This window comes from Ptychodera flava, chromosome 7 (genome assembly GCF_041260155.1).
Source record: "Ptychodera flava strain L36383 chromosome 7, AS_Pfla_20210202, whole genome shotgun sequence".
NCBI lineage: Eukaryota > Metazoa > Hemichordata > Enteropneusta > Ptychoderidae > Ptychodera > Ptychodera flava.
The window spans coordinates 25,944,870-25,959,803 of record NC_091934.1 but is presented as its reverse complement, the minus strand read 5'-3'; positions in this window follow the sequence as shown (position 1 = coordinate 25,959,803).

The window sequence follows — 14,934 nt, the reverse complement described above, 5'->3', positions numbered from 1 at the left end:
ATTCTTTTTATAAGCCACGTACAAATAACCGCAGGCCGGTAATAAAAATAGATGAGCGTGTATGGTTGACACATATCGATTGAGATTAAAGTTAAGTAAGAAAAATTCGGTCGCGCACGCCTTTAGAACGTTTCTGCGCCGGCTTGCCGTAAATGGGTCATGTTGTATATTTTACATCACTTATCATTGTTGCAATTGCGCTTTTACCCAATTTTTTGACCTAATATCTTAGAAATAAGTGTGACCTACGACCCTTGTAATGTTTTGACCCCTAAGAAGCTGATTTTTATTGAATATGAGCGAAAAATTAATATTCCTCTTCCTTTTACGTGGCGCAGGTTACACATTCACCTGGAGATATAACAAAAAAAGTAGCATGGTGACACCATTTTATTAATAGGGCAAACTGATCACCATGATGTCAAGATTTGATCGGCCACGTTTGGTCAAAATGACATCATTCAGAACGACAGGAAGAAAGTTTGAAAATTATGTAGTGATATAATTTTGATATAATCATTTTGTAGTCGATACTAATGTTAAAATTTCTCTTTGCAAAAATCATAAAAACTATACTTCGATAGATATGCATCTCAAAAATTGCTTGCACCTTTTGTGTTTTTGCAGTCGATGTATCATTCGTTACGATATAAGCGATATCAATTTTAATCGAATGTTAGTGTTGGTACGCACTTTGCTGCTCATGAGTAAGAAATACGTCTGTGTGTCCCACTTTGTGTCGTACGATCACAAATAAACATGAGATATTATTGGCTAGATAGCGTGTCACGTCGATTCCAACCAGTTCGAGGGAGAAGTTGTACAATAGCAACATCGACGAAAAGATATGGCGATAATACTAATAATTTATTTGCAGCACAAGGCCTCGGGCCATCGTACAATTCAATGAAGAAGAATACAAAAGAAGGAAGGTGGTCAGTGACAAACATATCACTAAACAAATTAACAAAAATACAAATGTTGACAAATAAACATATAAATACAATACAATGATGAAATAGTTTACGATCACCTTTAAATTAAATCTGTTACACTTTCGTCTCGTCTTTTAAATGCTTTTCTCAGGAAAGTGGCAAACTGTTGGATCCCATTAATATTCTGCGAATATAAAATACGAATAAGATTTTTATCGGATGGAAATGTTGTCAGTAATGTGGATATATACCTTGTTCATATATCACTATAAAGTGGGCAAATAAAAACAAAGTGAAATTCATTTTCTACAAGTTCAACGTCATTTACGATCTTTCAATGCATACAAATTCTTTGTTGAAGCGGCAATTTTAGGTGTCGTCCCCTCTCAACATTCAGTCTATGACTACAACAACGAAAATTTGAAAAAATAATCTTATTAATACCGTTGAGATGACTCAGATACTTTTCCGGCTCGAGTAGCGATTTAAATTTACAGTACAGACTTAATTTAGGTGACTCTGTATATTATCATACCATTCTTGCCGGAAACAACCCCGAAAAGATATGGCGATATGGAGTAAGGCCCGCTGTATGTAGACGATAAAACAAAAAAGTTGAGCATAATCAGGCCTAAAAAACCACTATCACAAACACTGTTACAAATTCCTTGAAGTACGGGCAGTACCAATAGGTAGTGCAGTGTTTACTGATTCCATTTGACGTGATGTAGCAATGCGAATTATACATATTCATTATCTTGAATCTTTCACAAAAGTACTCGGTAAGAGAAGCCAGTTTTAGGACATTTCAAAATGTGTATCACTATGAATGATATTAAGATGAAACCATAGATATAATGATGAAACGACAAGACTCTTTCTAAACGGAAGTGCTGATTGGATTGTATGTCTTGACGCTTTTGATGACAAAATCAATGTGCATCTTCATTGCTTGCTCAGCAACCAGCTTATATTTGTATCGTCATAAAACTGACAGTCATGTGTAAGTTTCATGAATCTACGCCGAGTGGAAACAACAATGCTTCTTCGAGGGCTGAACTATTTCAAACCGGTTTGAACTGCGCAAAACCAAAGGGTATACATGCGATTTTTCTCAAAACGTAGTATAAAAAGACCAATATTCTCATGATATTCTTTATCAACTCACGGACAACTCTCCTTCTCTTGCACAGGCATCCATCAAAAACAGAGTTACCATAATAAGAAATGTATGTCACCCAAATAGATTTTTTAACCACATTGTAGCTTGTTTTCGAGTGATATACTGGGTCAGAAATAAAGCGCATGGCATCATGAATATCACAGTCATGAGCACCATCCCGAATGCAAGTGATAAGATCACTTACATGTCTTTCGGCTTGGCTGTGAACAATTGCATGTTCATCACACATGTTTTCTTCTCAAGTACACACAGAATGTGTTGATAAGCCAGACTGTAGAGTTGCCGACTCGTTTAATCACTGGGTAGAAAAACACGAAAGTCTCTCCGTAGTCCAGTCAATCTACGAGATTTTGGCACCTAACCCACCACAAATTGCAACAGAATTTTTTCTTCGGAATGCATTTTAATGAGGAACCCAGAACAACATATTAAAAGTTTACTCGAATCCACCTTGGGGAAATATGTCTAATTTGCATAAATCAAATATGGCGGCCAACCATCCAACAAATAACATAATTGGCTATATATCACGTATTAAACAAGCTATTTCAGTCATTTCAAAGTCTGACACTAGTTATTTGGCTCAGGGAATCATTTTGGAGGTATAATGTTTCATATAGGCACCTCGTTAATTTGCATAATTCCAATATGGCGGCCAAAATTCCTACAAAAGACATTTTCGGTCATATACCACGTACTAAACAAGCTATTTCAGCGATTTTAAAGTTAAAAGTATATTTCTTAGGCATGGACAAACGATTTTCGTGATGCTGTGATTTGCATAGGTAATATGTTCATTTGCATAATTATAATATGCTGGCCAACATACCTACAAAAGACATTTTGTGTCATATACCACGTATTAACCCTTTTGGCGCCAAAGTCTATTTTTATCAACTTTATAAATGTACCACAGTCAATTTTTCTGCTTTTTGTCAACATTTTAATAAAAATATGTAGCTGCTGAAAAATGATATCCATTTGCTCCAAAATTATGAAAAAAAAACGTACAGAAAAGTTCACAGAAATTGGTAAAATATTGCATTAAAATTTTGGTGTAAAAAATTACAGCAATCAAAGGGTAAACAAGCCATTTCTGTGATTTTGAAGTTAAAAGTGTATATCTTTGGCATGGACAAACAATTTTCGAGATGCAATGATTTGCTTAGGTACTTCGTTAATTTGCATGACTCCAAAGGGTTGCCAAACATACCTACAAAAGACATTTTCTATCATATACCATGTATTAACCTTTTGGGCGCCAAAGTCTATTTTGTCAACTTTATAAAATGTACCACAGTCAATTTTCTGCTTTTTGCAAAAATTTTGATTAAAATCTGTAGCTGCTGAAAAATGATATCCATTTGGTCCGAAATTATGAAAAAACGTACAGAAATGTTCACAGAAATTGGTAAATATCGCATTAAAATTTTGGTGTAAAAAATTACAGCAGTCAAAGGGTTAAACAAGTTATTTCTGTGATTTCAAAATTAAAAGTATATTTCTTTGGCATGGTCAAATGATGTTTGAGGTGCAATGATTTGCGTTGGCACTTCGTTAATTTGCATAAATCCAATACAAAAGAAATTTTCTGTCATAAAATGTATTGAACAATCTATTTCAGCCATTTTGGAGTTTAATTATATTTCTTGAGCATGAAGAAACACCTTTTGTGGTTCAATGTTTTTAAAAGACACTTTGATGATTTTCATAAATTAAATATGGCTGCCAAATTAATGCCCAAATAGCTTCAAATATAAATAAGGTTATGGTAGAGTTTTTAGGAATAGGAATATCAAGAAAAAACTGTCAAGCGGGCACTGCACCCAAATATTCTTCCAATTTTTATTAATTTGTTAACCAAGATTAAAAATTGCGTAGGTTCATCTTTTAGCTTGGCAAGCAGTCGTAATGATATAGAAGGGTTAATGTATGCAAATGTATGTAAATCACCCGAATTCCTGCTTCCCTTTTATCCGAATTTCAAGATTTCCAAAAAAATTAACTCTGTTCTGGCTGGGTCATATTTTCTGAAATTTTCACATTATGTTTTTAAATGCTATATAACAAAACAACTATTTTGTTTTGCGATAAAATTCTTACATTTTGAATTAGAGGCATTTTTATTTTGCTAACCATGATTTTAAGCACTTGTTTGAGTGTCAGTCGTTCAGCCTATGCCATTTAGAATGAGGATATACTCTTGTTTCAAGTGAAATATTACATTTCACAAAATAGTTTGTAAGGGTTTCCTTGTCATCTTAGATGAGAAATATTCCTTCGAAAAAAAAAAACTGTTGGCAACATGCAGCTCCACATTAAGTCCTTGAACATTTATTTTTAAAAATGTAGAAAATATACAATAAATTTACATACAATAACGATCCATTTACAAATAAAAGTTTATTTTAATAGGTGTCTGTGATACCTGAATTCGTTAAAATACCCCATAAATATATTGTATTTTGAAAAGAATGTTAAAGCAAATTTGGTAGACTTACATATGACTTCCGAACGGATTAAAATACGTATATGTTGATGTGCGTTTACTATTGAGTTGTAAGAAAGTCATGCAATTTTAATTATTTGTGATTTTTCTAAATATGACAACCGTTAATGATTGTAGTCATCTAATAATAATCTCTTTCTGAATATAACATTGGATTCATCTGTGTACGGCATTATTTTTGATTTTTATATGTGCTTTATACTCTACAGTGTTAAAACATGTAATCTTTAATGTTTACTGTTTTAAAAAAGTCGTGGACAAAATCATTAGTTTCTAATTTAGACTGAACCCCTTCCTTATGGACGAGTGCATCTTTGGTACATCCCCCTAGATGATAGGAAAAGTCATCACATATAACAGCAAAAATACAATAAACACATCAAAGATAATAACAACGCAAAAAATAAAATAATGTGACCAAAAATAACACATGCCACAATACAGACAAATTAAAAATTAGCGCTGATGCAAACAATGTCACACTCTTAAAAACGTGATCAACACACAAACTCACAAAAATTGAAAATTGCATGCTTAGCAAAGACTTAAAATTAATTCAAACAACTCATTAGCCCAACAGAATCCAACTGTTACACGATACAAACATGTACATCTGGAAAAATGACACTTGGAAAAATGACTCAAGATGTACTTCTTTGTATTGTGTAATAGTTGGATTCTGTGTTTGGATTAATTGTAAGTCTTTGCTAAAGCATGCAGTTTTCAGATTTTTTGAGTTTGTGTGTCCAGAAAGTTTTTATGAATCTGACATTGTTTGCAATAGTGCTAAGTTTCAATTTGTGTGTATTACGACACTTTTTATTTCGGTCATATCATTTTTCTGTTTTTTAGCTTTGTTGTGTTTATTGTATTTTGCTGGTATGTGTGATGACTTCTTGCCTATCATCTAAGGGATCTTATGAAGATGCACCCATCCATAAGAAGGGGGTTCAGTCTAAATTAAAAACTAAAGATTTTGAACACCCCTTTTTTTAACAGTAAACCCCCCTTTTTTAACAGATTACATGCTTTGACACTGTAGAGTGTTAAACACCCTTACAAATTACGAAAATGCCACACACAGATGAATTCAATGTTATATTTAAAAAGAGAATATATCATTCAGAAGACTAACATTCATTAACATTAACAGTCGTCATATACAGAAAAATCAAAACATTTTAAAAATGAATGTCCAAGGATTTAACAGTTTCTTCTTGATAGTTTCCTAGTGCTAAAAACTATACCAAAACCGTTATTTATATTAGACGCTATTAAGCCATTGGGCATTAATATGGCAGCCATATTTAATTTATGCAAATTATCAAAGGGCCTTTGTAAAAATTGAGCCACTAAAAGTGTTTCTTCATACCCAAGAAAAATATTAAAACTTTAAAATCAAAGAAATAGCTTGTTTAATGCGTGGTGTATGACGACAGTGTCCTTTGTAGGAATGTTGGCCAGCAAATTGGAATTATGCAAATTAACAAATTACCTATGCAAATCATAGCATCTTGAAAATCGTTTGTCCATGCCAAAGAAATATACTTTTAACTTTAAAATCACTGAAATAGTTTGTTTAATACGTGGTATATGACCGAAAATGTCTTTTGTAGGAATGTTGGCCGCCATATTGGAATTATGCAAATTAATAAAATACCTATAAGGAACATTATACCTCCAAAATAATTCCCTGGGCCAAATTACTAGTGTCAGACTTTGAAATCACTGAAATAGCTTGTTTAACATGTGATATATAGCAAATTATGTTATTTTGTTGGATGGTTGGCCGCCATATTTGATTTATGCAAATTAGACATATTTCCCCAAGGTGGATTCGAGTAAACTTTTAATATGTTGTTCTGGGCACCTCTCTGAAATGCATTCCGAAGAAAAAAATTCTGTTGCAATTTGTGGTGGGTCTAACCCTATTTTGACTGGACTACCGTGTCAGTGCTCGATTGCCTTTCTATTTACTTGAGAGAGGTCATTAACTGGCACACTGTGTCTGGCAATAGCGATCCGTCTCTGCTAAGACCAGAATCCCTTTGCTTGTTTTTCTTACAAATAATAGCCCCGCTGTCAGCGACGCGGAGCTTATCAAATAGGCTGATTTTCCGTCGTCGTCCGTCGTCGCCGTCGTCCGTCAACAATTGCCTTCTCCTCTAAAACCGCATGTCCGATTGCTTTGAAATTTGATATACAGTTTACTTACAGTGATTTTAGTTAGATTTAGGGAGCGTTCAGTTATTATGGCCGGAGGTGGGCCGGCAAAATCAGGGGGGGGTCACCTCAAATTTGAAAACTGCAAGGGGGGGGGGGTCATGTATTTTCAAACAGCTCAGAGGGGGGGTCACTTAATTTTCATAAGTATCAGTCCCGTCAAAAAGCAGTTTCAGTGTTCAGAAATATTCTGGGACATAAAAATGATTCGTTGCATGATTTCATTCTCTGAAGTTATTCACCTGTAAATCTGAACAAAAGTATAATTATCTGTCACATGAACATCATGACTTGACAACTCTGAGCTTGTCTTATTGTAAATCAAGCTCACTGCACTGAGGGCAATGAACAATTCCTATTACTTACATATTAGAGATATAGCAAGTTTTGTCAGGGAAATTATTTAACAGTTACCTGTACTGAGACTACTACAATACTTTTAGGTGAAATATTCCAATATCATAATTGTTGTCCACATCTGAACTTTTAATACCCTATTGAATCAAGTACATTTATATCAATTGTCAAACACCTATAAAAGCACAAATTAATTTAGTTTAGCATTGTAAAAATATTATTCTTAGTTTTCTCATAGACTCCAGTGTATAGTGAATCAGCATTTCGGTGAAATTCCAAAATCTAATTTCTTGCACACATATCAACCTTTAACCATCCTAGGCTAACTAAGTACTTTAAAATGAATTATCAAATGTCTATAAATACACAGATTTTGATAGTTTTGTATTGGAAAAACTTATTCATATTTTCCTCATAGACTCCCATGTACAGTGAATCTACATTTTGGTATAATTCCAAAATCCAATTTCTGGCGAACACATCCATTTGTTACCACCCTAATCTAATCAAGTACATTCATATCAATAATCGAGAGTACATAAATACATGGGTTTACCTATTTTTGTATTGGAAAAAAATTATTCATACTTTCCTCATAGACTCCCATATATAGTGGATGAACATTTTCAGTGAAATTCCATAATCAGATTTCTTGTTCACATGATATGCACCTTTAAACTTAAAGTGAATGTAAGTAAAACGAAAGTAGTAGTTTTCAGAAAAGCTGGTGGCCTAAGGAACTATGAGAATTGGTTCTATAAAGGCGAAAAATTATCTGTTGTACCGTACTTTAGCTACCTTGGAATCATGTTCTCGTCCAGCGGACTTTGGTATATGGCCCAGAAAACTTTAGCAGAACAAGCGTGTAAAGCAATTTTTGCTTTAAAACAGTCATTGTCAAAATTTAAATCACTTGATGTGAAAATTTCAATCAAAATCTTTGACTGTAAAATTTTACCAATTCTAATGTATGGCAGTGAATTATGGGGATTTCACAAGGCCGAGAATATAGAAAAGATACATCGTAAATTTTGTAAATATGTACTTGGTCTCTATGACAGCACTTCGAATCCAGTCATTTATGGCGAACTTGGGAGAACCCCACTTTACTGTGTAAGATATATTCGTATCATCAAATACTGGTTTAAAATATTGAAGATGAGTGAACATCGTTTTGTACAGCAGTGTTATAAATACCAATATAGTGAAGCAGAAAATAATCGAAAATGCTGGGCATTCAATGTTAAACAACTACTATCTTCATATGGTTTTGGCTATGTATGGCTAAACCAAGGTGTTGGTGATGAAATAGTATTTTTTCATATTTTTAAGGAGAGAATTCATGATAACTATGCCCAGTTGTGGTCCTCTGATCTTTCTCGTTATTCTAAACTCGACACATACAGAGAATTCAAGCTAACTTTCAAATATGAATCGTATCTTGATGTCATTGAAGATAATAAGTTAAGAAGGTCACTTTGTAAATTGAGATCATCTGCACACCAGCTAAGGATTGAAACTGATCGTCCAAAGGGCATCCCTAGACACAGTAGGCTTTGTAATTTTTGTGATCTTCAAGCAGTAGAAGATGAGTTCCATTTTTGTCTGGTCTGCCCGCTTTACAATGATTTACGGCGGAAATATTTACCAACCTACTTTTATAGAGATTATACGTATCAGAAATTTGAGGCTTATGCAGTTGGATTCCCAGAGTGTGATTTATTTTGCAAAGTTTGTATTTTTTGCTTTCAAACGCAGAGAAAGGCGTAACCTTGAGTTGATTAACCAGGTTGATGTTTAGTTCAAGCTCTAAAGTATACTTTATCCTTATATGGAATATTTGTTTACTGTATATATCCCTCTTGTGTCCGTGTGTATTTTTCTACATAATTAGTGTATATTTGTACCATAGGCCGGTGGCCAAAGTACTGAATAAAATGAATGAATGAATGAATGAATGATATGCACCTTTAACCATCATATTATAATCAAGTACAATTATGTTAATTATTGAACGTCGGTATATGCACAAGTATACCAAGTTTTTCATTGGAAAAAGAAATTATCCACAATATTTATCATTGACTCCCAAGTATAGTGGATGAACATTTTTGGTGAAATTCTGAGGTCAAACTTTTTGTCCACATACCAGTTGTAACAACCCTATTTCATTTAAGTACATTTATGTAAATTATCAAATATCAATAAATGCATAGATATAGTTTTGCATTGAGAAAGTATCACATAGATTCCTCAAACATGTATGAGAAAATATATGTATACCGTGTATAGTGAATCAACATTATCAACAGCTGATTTTTAATTAAATCCAAATATCAAAATATGTACACACACGCTTGCGCAAAAATATTGCGATGATGATCCACCAGTAATTTCTGTCCAACCCCTTTGCGGAGGGGTAATTTCAAAATTATAGCAAGTCAGAATGGGATATCTGAGCATTAACACCTTTTGAGTTTGTAAGGAATGTCATTTGAAAAAATCTAAGCTCTTTTTGGGGGAATTTTATCGCTCCATACCCCTGAGGTGTTTTCGTGTGCAGCTAATTTACTCAAGCAATGTGGGGGGGGGGGGGGTCATGAAATTTTTGTCATCTTGAAAGGGGGGGGTCATCAATTTTTTGGTACAATGGGTAGGGGGGTTCACTTATTTTGACTGATGCGCAGGAAGAATTTTCCGGCCCACCCCCGGCCATAATAACTGAACGCTCCCTTATTTAAATCGTGGTAAAATATGCAAATTTGTATTTTTAAGGCAATTTTTGTCACTTCTGAAAAAACCGCTTTTCTGACAGCTTTTATATTTGGTATACAGGTTTATAGGTATGAGCAAAATGCGATATATTCAAATTATGATTTAATCTACAATTTTGTATTTTTGGGCCATTTTTTGCCATTTTGGTCAAAAAATGTGTTTTTATAAAACCGCTTGTCCGAGAGCTTGATATTTGGTATACAGGTTTATAAGTATGAATAAAATGTGATATATGTGATATATTGATATTATGATGAAATTTACAATTCTCTATTTTTGAGACAATTTTTGGCATTTTTGGACAAAAAATGTTTATAAAAAGTACTGGTCAGATAGCTTGAAATTTTGTATACAGGTTATTACGGGTGATCTAAATGTGATATATTGAAATTATGATGAAATCTGCATTTTTTTATTTTTCGGGGCAATTTTTGACATTTGGTTAAAAAAATGTGTTTCTCCACAACAACTCGTCTCATAGCTTTGAAATTTGGTATAAAGGTTCCTACAGACGAACTAAATTGATATATTGAAATTATGACGATATCTGCAATTTTGTATTTTTTGGGTAATTGTTGCCATTCTTGTTAACAAATTTGTTTCTCAAAAACTGCATGTCTGATAGCTTTGATATTTGGTATACAGGTTATTTTAATATGATACATTGGAATTATGATTAAATCTGCAATTTTTTTAATTTGGGCATTTTTACTATATTTGGTCAGAAATTTGATTCTCAAAAAACTACTCGTCAGGTAGCTTTGGTTGACATGCTCTTAGAAATGATCTTAATGTGATATCTTCAATTTATGATGAAATCTTCAATTGTGTATTTTTGTTTTTGCCATTTTGTCTGGCTACTGATATGAGCTATCAGAAATTCCACCTTCATCAACACATGTGTTAAAAATAGATATTCTCTACATAACACAGCGGAACTCTATCGGCCGCTAAGTCGCTTGTCTAACCAATTACGAGTCGGTAATTCTAGTGTCTGGCTTATCAACACACTCTATTTCTTCTTTGAAAGAAAACGTGTGTGATAAACACGCACTTGTTCACAGCCAAGCTGAAAGACCTGTACTTTCTGAGTACACAGCACTGCGTAACTTGTTATTGGCATATGTAACAACAGTCGAACAGTTTTCGTCCCTCATTGGACGTTAATTATTCAACAAGTATTTTTTGCAAGGGGCATTAGTGACGGAAATCTTCATATTCAATGATTTAAGAAATTAGATTTTTACTTTAGATCTTGCATCAGATAATAATACAAAGAAAATATGATCGCTCACGCACGCACGAAGGCAGTATGACGCGTCATTTCTCATTACGTATTTGTATCTGACACGTGATATATCTCCATAATAAATGTAAAATCTTCGATGTACTTTCCTGCATATATGAACGCTGCGAATATGCGTTTGAGCAGAGAGACAACTACATCTTGACTATCAAGTGCCAATTTGCATATCAACCGATTTGCTCTTACTGATTGATTATATAATAAGAATTACTGCAACAATTTTGACGAAAACTTGCCAAGTACTCTATTAAGCCGGGAAAGGTATAATTATAGGAGTTGTGTCTTCTCTCTTATCAATTATTTTCATGGTCAGTCTACATAGCAAAATGCAATAATCCGGAGAGTCACAACCCGATTTAATAAGCAAACTAGTACGGATAATGAGAATGCAAAATGGATACTACGAATCTGCTCGAACCAATCCTTTGTGCCAATTTTGGGAACTACTTAATTGCATATCAATCAAATTTCAGTCATATGAAATATAGCACAGGACATTAATGAAAAGATAGTTAACAAATGTCGCTTAAAATTTGTGTTTTCTATGTCACCTAATAAAAGTACGACAGGTAATGTATGTAATGGCATACGCACCACTTTTTTAACAACATGAGCAGTAATTTAAGAGCATCTTACAACATATGGAAAATCCAAAGAGTATGTATTTCAGAGGCAATGTGGAAAATGGGTCAAAAGATATGTTATACATTCTATTTAAAGTAGAGGGTAAAAAAGGCTACCTTCGGACACTGCCCGCTGTTACATGCACACTTTTAGAAACATGGAGGTATACAGCAATCCCAATGAATTGCACGGGATAATAGTATCCATGTGGCAAATATGAAAAGGATGGACCATGACAAGATCTTACCATGGAGGCAACTTTCGATCAAATTCCTCCACAATATTTACCGCTTAACATTCCTCCTCAACTTGTCAACAAGGCCCATTTCTGTAATGTCCAATGCTATTAGGGATGGACCATTAGACCTTGGGAGGGGGGGTGGTCACAATGAAATTGTGAAATTTTTTTTTTACTATTGTAAATTTCTGAAATTTTTTTTTTCCAATTGAGATTAGCTGTGCAAATTTTTTTTTTTCAGAGTAAATTTTCAGATTTATAATTTTTTTTTAGTTCGTCGTTGTCTGAACATAAAGAGGGCAAAGATGTGGTGCCAAGCACCACAAGCGGCCACGCAAGCGGTCACGGAGGGGGAGGGGGAGGTCAGGAGAGAGGTGTCCCCCTGCTGCTGTTGGAGTTTTTGAAAAATAGAGATTAAAATGGTGTTATTTGGTGGCACTTGGGGAGTATTTTTGCGGGGGGAGGTCAGGAGGGGGGTGTCCCCTCCTGCCGTTGGAGCTTTTGAAAAATAGAGATTAAAATGGTGTTATTTGGTGGCACTTGGGGAGTATTTTTGCGGGGGGAGGTCAGGAGGGGGGTGTCCCCTCCTGCCGTTGGAGCTTTTGAAAAGTAGAGATTAAAATGGTGTTATTTGGTGGCACTTGGGGAGTATTTTTGCGGGGGTGGTCAGGAGGGGGTGTCCCCCCTCCTGCTGTTGGAGCTTTTGAAAAATAGAGATAAAAATGGTGTTATTTGGTGGCACTTTGGGAGCATTTTTTTCGGATTACACATCTTCCTCTGAAACATGGTCTTCTTGCTCCTCAGTAGCTTCCTATAGTTTTGAAAATTGACTATTTTGGTTTCCTGGCTTCCCTTTCTACTGCGTGGTGAAATGCCTACATTCACTCCACCAAACATCATGCATATCTCATGATCTCAATTGATTTTGACAAGCTGAGAAGCTAAAATAAGCTAAATAATATAGTTAAATTGCATATTTGTGTTTTAGAGCAATTGTTGCCCTTTTTTGATCAAAACATCTATTTCTCTATAGCAGCATGTCCAAATTGATTTGATGTGTATAGATGTGTTGAAATTTCAATATTTGTCTTTTTAGGGCAATTTATGCCATTCATGGTCAAAAAATCTGTATTCTCTGAAAGGGCTTGTCCAATTTCTTTGAAATTTGCTACACAAAAACGATTATTCATGCAGAGTTATTCAGTATTTGCTATTGAGAAACTTTCAAAGTTCAACCCTTTTGTGTGTTTTTGTGTTGGGATTTGTTGGATAGATGGCATTCTACGTAGTGTATTGTTGAATGTTAAAACATGTGTTGCTGTTGTTTTTTGAGGCTGTTTTTTGAGAAAAAAGAATTGAAAATGCCTTTTAAAAGCAAAATAATACATAATGACTTGATATGTTGTTTTATAATTATTGACATGTTTCTACTTGTTCACCCATTCTTGCATTCATCATTGCAATAAAATGCTGGGAAAAAAATGAAACTGATGTGGCCTGCATCTGTTTACCTTGATCTTAAAAGGCAAATACAACTTTCTGTCTTGACAACCATACCATAGTTTCAATGTTTTACTAGTGTACCTGCTTGGTTTGTACGCAGGAAACAAGTAGAAAACAGGCTCTATAATTTCATAATTTTCAAGTGATCAGAATACAAAAGTCCTGAAAAGATAAGATAATCACAAATTCCAGTATAAGGGATACAGTCACTCTAAATGTATAAATGTGCCGGGAGGATGTACTAAAAAATACAGAAAGTTGCTTTCTGTCGGTAAAATCTAAAAAAAATCAAAATTTTAAAGACTTTTGCAGATTTTTTTTTTACGCCTTTGTCTTCTTATTTATTTATTTTTTATTTGCAAACTAGTTGAAGATTTTTTTTCCTAACTTTCTGCTCTGAAATTTTTTTTTCTGTTTTTGACCACCCCCCTCCCAAGATCTAATGGTCCGTCCCATTATTTACGATGGAATTCAGTAATAACATTGCACGTTATGGATACACTGCATTGAGTCTTCGCATATCAACATATTTAAGTCGACGACAGGCGATATATGTTTGTTTTACGGAACCGAAATGACTAAAATATATGATTGACAAGGAAGACGTGCGCCAACACTAAAGTGCGCGTGTGAAGACCACATGACAGTGCAAAATGACCGCCCGTAGCCTGGCCCGTATAAACGCAGTTACTTGTGGTTCCGGATACACGGCCAATGCCGGCATAATCCCAGGTGTGATGTACTGGGTAGTTTTAATAGTATAGAGTTTATGCTGTGAATTTATGCTACGTTTCGACGTTCTCATACATTAGGCCTAGAGTCTACGTATCAGAAGGTAGGAACGTAGCATAGGCCTAAACTCTACACAGTAAACTGCCCGGTCCACATCACGCCTGTGGTCAAAATTGATTACCAAAAAGATATAGAGATTGGCCGATCTTATCTTTCTAATGCGAAAAGCGGCCTTCGCCGTGTATTGAATCACAAGCGACTGCGTCATTTTGCACTGTCATGTGATCTCAACACGCGCGCTTTAATGAAAAATACTGACGTGAGGAAAATCACTTTCTCTGGGGTACACGGTGAGGAATTTGTATCGCGAGGATATCAAACACGTTGGATATTTTGCTCAACTGCGCGCGAGGACAGAAACTCGCGAAAAACTGACCGCACACGAGAGTAAAATAGCTGAGCAAACAGCTTCGATTGAAATTTTGCTCAGCTATTTCTCTCGTGCGCGGTCAGTTTTTCGAATGCGCCTCGTGGACAGACATTCGGACT